Below are 5,226 nucleotides of genomic sequence, written 5' to 3'. Positions count from 1 at the left end.
AAAACAATTAAATCACCAGCTGCGGATGGAATTCCAGTTACATTTTAGAAAGAGTACGACACTGGCCCCTTACCTAACTTGCGTTTACCGAGGATCTCTCGCCCAGCACAAAGTCCCAAGCGACTGGAAAAAAACGCAGGTGACCCCATTATATAAGGAAGGTAAAAGAACGGACCCAAAAAATTACAGGTCAATATTCCTAACTTCTGTTTGGTGCAAAATCCTTGAACACATTCTCAGTTCCAATATAGTAAACTTTTCTGAGACTAAGTAGCTTATGTCCACGAATCAGCATAGCATTAAAGGGCCTCGCTCAACTTGCCCTTGTCTCACATGATATACTGAGAACTATGGATGAAGGCAAGAGGCAGATTCCATATTTCTAGATTTCCAGAAAGCATTTGACTTGGTGCCCCAGCAGATGGAATAAGTTCACAGATATGTAAGTGGCTCGAAGACTTCTTAAATAACAGAATCCAGTATGCTGTCCTCGACGGCGAGTGTTCATCAGAGACAAGGGAGTGCCGCAGGGAAGTGTTACAGGACCGCTGTTGTTCTTTACATACGTAAATGATTTGGTTGACTGGGTGGGCAGCAGTCTGCGGTTGTGAATGGTAAGGTGCCGAAGTTGAGTGATTGTAGGAAATACAAGATGACTTAGACAAAATTTCCAGCTGGTTTTATGAATGGTAGCTAGCCCTAAATGTGGAAAAATTTAAGTTAATGAGTATGAGTAGGTAGAACAAACGTGTAATGTTCGGATATAGTATTACTAGTGTCCAGCGTAACACTTTCAAGTCGGTTAAAATGTGGGTGTAAGTTAGGAAAGCGGTATGAGGTGGAACGAACATATCAGATCTGTGGTAGGGAAGGCAAATCGTCGAATTCGGTTTATTGGCAGAATTTTACAAAAGAGTGGTTCGCCTGTGAAGGAGACCGCGTATAGGACGCTGGTGCGACCTGTTCTTCAGTACTGCTCGAGTGTTTGGGATCCGTACCAGGTCGGATTGAAGGAAGACATCGCAGCAATTCAGAGGTGGCCTGCAAGATTTGTTACCAGTACGTTCGAACAAAACGTAAGTGTTACGGAGATGCTTCGGTAACTCAAGTCGGATTCCCTGGAGGGAAGGGGGCGTTCTTTTCCGGAAACACTATTGAGAAAATTTAGAGAACCGGCATTAGAAGCTGACTGCCGAACGATTCTACTGCCGCCAACATACAACGCGCGTAAGGACCACGAAGGTGAGATACGAGAAATTAGGGCTCATTTGGAAATGTACAGACAGTCGTTTTTCCCTCGCTCTATTTGCGAGTGGAACAGAAGGGGAAATGACAAGCAGTGATACAGGGTTACCGTCCGCCACGCACCTTACGGTGGCTTGCGGAATATCTATGTAGATGTAAACGTAGATTCACGTGAAAGAGAAATCGGTTTCTCTGTAGTTCATCAGAGGCGAACGAAATAAATCATGTCCTAATTTACTTAACCATTGGTCAGTTTGTCTTAGGGTTCTTGGATAATTTGAGCGACAACTTTTTTTGATGCAATGGCACAGAATACTATGTGCTACACACATAAATATTTGTATTCCATCATGTTGCATGAGCTGTGTTTTGAGTTGAAATAATCCCTAGCTTGACTACGATTTCTCTGAATTTATTGGCGTTCCTTGCCATTATTAAACTGATTGTGGTTTTGCATGACATGCGCTCATGCGTTTTCCAAATTAAACTTTAGTAGCGATCCTGCCATGATCATTTGCCTTCAACAATCGTGCTTATTCACAACTTTCAGGTTCGAATCCTGCCTCGGGCATGGATGTGTGTGATGTCCTTAGGTTAGTTTGGTTTAAGTAGTTCTAAGTTCTTGGGGACTGATGACCTCAGAAGTTAAGTCCCATAGTGCTCAGAGCCATTTGAACGATTTTTTTTATTAAAATCCTTTCAAATATTCATTTATATCCAGCCATCAACACTTTTCGTAAAGTAAGTGTTCCACGTGTTGACTTTCTCTTAAAATACAGTCAGATCACGTCTAATAAAATGTTCGTGGGTCAGCAACTTTCATGTTATAAGAGGACGTTTCAGTCAGACGATTTTCTGTAGACATCCTTGTGTGCCCTCAGATTTAACAATAAAGCGAGAACTTACAAATTGATCCGGATCCCCAGTGCAATTTTAACACGATTTCAGGTGGGCGGGGTGCGGGGTGGGGGGCGTGGTACGTTCCACAATGTGCTGATGGGTCGTCTGTGGCATTGCCCAGAGTTTCCGAAAAATATTTTTTTTCTATATCGTCTGCTGACTGATCTGCTCTTCAGCGTGCGAGACAGGGCGTAATGAAGACATTAATCGGAAATGCACTACGGGTTAGCAACTATTTCTACTCAGTGGGTACCAAAGCTTCGATAAATTTAAAGAAAGCCATCGAATTCGTCCAGAATGTTATTTTAGAACATTACTTTAAAAATGGTTCAAATGGCTATGAGCACTATGGGACTTAACATCTACGGTCATCAGTCCCCTAGAACTTAGAACCACTTAAACCTAACTAACCTAAGGACAGCACACAACACCTAGTTATCACGAGGCAGAGAAAATCCCTGACCCCGCCGGGAATCGAACCCGGGAACCCGGGCGTGGGAAGCGAGAACGCTACCGCACGACCACGAGCTGCGGACAACATCACTTTATTTTGCACTTCTAGCTAGTTGAGAGCGTGCGCTCATTTCAAAGTGCATGAGAGACATGTGTACGTCATTCTCTTTGGTAATATGAAACATAAACCACAAGCAGTGCAGAGTTACAGACAGTGTGTGCACTGACGGCTACGCTATGCATAACTGAGCACAGCGTGAGGCTTCAATGTTCTACTGCTTACAAGGATGATGTACCTACACACGTCGTGCGTTTGAGAATGAGTACACTTTCGGAACTAGCCAATACTGCTGAATAAAGTAATGCAGCCTGGTCAGAAGCGATGGCGCACTTATTGTCGATCGTTGGTCTGATAAGCCGATCAACCTGAGGGTGATTTTCGGGATGTTCTGCACGATCGTTTCACGTCGGTTGGACCCCAGTCTTCGCCTCATAAAAATACGAAATGTAGGCGGTTAAAATAATCAAGAGTGTCAAGCTCTTCAGGGCAATTACTGTTATCCGAGACATGAATGACGCCAGAGAGTAGTTCTTCACCCCAATTGAGGCATGTTTCAGACGGAAACGTGCATGAAAGATTGTGTGGTACGCCGATCATATTGCGAATGTGTTTAAGAGGTTTTTCATATCCGTTTAGGCTGGGCTAATCCAACGATTTGGAATCAGATAACACATATATGGGCGGTTAAAATAACGGAAAATTTCAGACTCTTTATTGTAGTTACTGCCTTCTGAAACATGAATAAGACAAGAGTGTAATCTCTCAGGAGAATTACACCATGTTTCTAACTGTATTTAATACGGCCAGCCACGAATTCCTCTCCTCTGCCGGTAATCGGTAATAAAATGTTGAGACCCAGGCAATGTTTATTATTTTAATATTTATGAAAAATATAATATTGTACATTAATTAATCAAACACGGCAATATATTTTGTACTTAACAATATTTAATAAAGTACTATTCTGCTGAAAATTATTACAACCTTAGATCAGTGTTTTTCATTCAGAAAATGAAAAATGGTTCAAATGGCTCTGAGTACTATGGGATTCAACATCTGAGGCAGAAAACGAAGACACAAATTTTTCCCCAAGGTTTGTGCAGGCCCCATCGCACCACATTTGACGTTTGATACACTTTATCCAGTGTTCTGGTCGAGGGTCAATGTGCATCTTATTAAATGCAGAACACTGTACTGTACATTATTTGGAAGTGTCTCTTTCTTGTTTCAAGTATTCATGTTCCATCTTGTGTGATTCTTTGTCAATCGACACCGGTTTTACAGGCGAGCTTCCGTTTTTCCCACATGGCAACGGTTTAGAATGGAAAACAGTTAGGTACCGTTTTGGTTCACTTGCGACAACATTATTTGAAGGCCATGTTTCTTGATTATGCACAACCTCATGTTCATGAAGAGTTTAATTAGGCGTCTCTTTGAGTGAACCTTTGCGTGCAGCAACCTGAACCGGAGCATTTTCAGTTTCACCATAAACCGTAACAAGAACTAGAGATGTGCTTTTCACCGTAGCAAAATCATACTCTGTAAACACAAGGGGATCATACGGTTCATCTCACATTCTTTGAACGCTTAACTGTCTTAGCGACGGTAGCAGGTTTGAAATAATCAGTGCTTAGCAAATGAGAGGTCGTCAACTTGCCCCAGTGAGCTATATTAAAATTATTTGTTTTCAGGAGTAAGATTTACAGGGATAAGATGCGGATAATTAATGACTGTGACATGTACATTGTTAAAGGTAGTCGTCTGTAATAGACAAAGACCAAATATCAGGCTAATTATTCTACAAGAACATGTTGTAGGTCTCGAAAATTACAACACTTCGGGCACTGCACACGATAGTAGTCTACTTTAGAGCCTTCACTTTCCGAGAATTTAGTGTCTCACCATGTGATACGTTAGTTGTGGTGCTCTCTCTATATAAGGATTTAAACTGTGCTACTAGACCTCTTGCCCCACTCGTTACTTAACCCCATTTTTCCATACGTCTCTGATATCCATACTTACTTCCAGTTTCAAGATTAGTTACGTAAGTGATTGTAAAATTGCTATCCTGTCTTGTAATTCGAGTTCCACCCTCCCCCCCCCCCCCACCCCCTCCCCCTTATACTATTTTTTCACTGTAGTCAGCACGCCTTTGAAGATGAATTCGAAGTAAATACAGTTTAAATGAGAGTTGTAAAAGTACTGTAGGCTGCGGTAGACCATCATACACTATGTGATCAAAAGTATCCGGAAAGCTGGCTGAAAATGACTTACAAGTTCGTGGTGCCCTCCATCGGTAATGCTGGAATTCAACATGGTGTTGGCCTACCCTTAGGCTTGATAACAACTTCCACTGTCGAAGGAAAACGTCCATTCAGGTGTTGGAAGGTTTATTGGGGAATGGCAGCACATTCTTCACGGAGTGCTGCACTGAGGAGAGGTATCGATGTCGATCGGTGAAGCCTGACACAAAGTCGGCTTTCGAAAACATCCCAAAGGTGTTCCATAAGATTCAGGTCAGGACTCTGTACAGGCCAGTCCATGTTGTTGTCGTGTAACCACTCCGC

The sequence above is a fragment of the Schistocerca americana genome, chromosome 4 (genome assembly GCF_021461395.2).
Source record: "Schistocerca americana isolate TAMUIC-IGC-003095 chromosome 4, iqSchAmer2.1, whole genome shotgun sequence".
Lineage (NCBI taxonomy): Eukaryota > Metazoa > Arthropoda > Insecta > Orthoptera > Acrididae > Schistocerca > Schistocerca americana.
The sequence above is the reverse complement of the archived record's forward strand: the minus strand, read 5'-3'. Positions refer to the sequence as shown.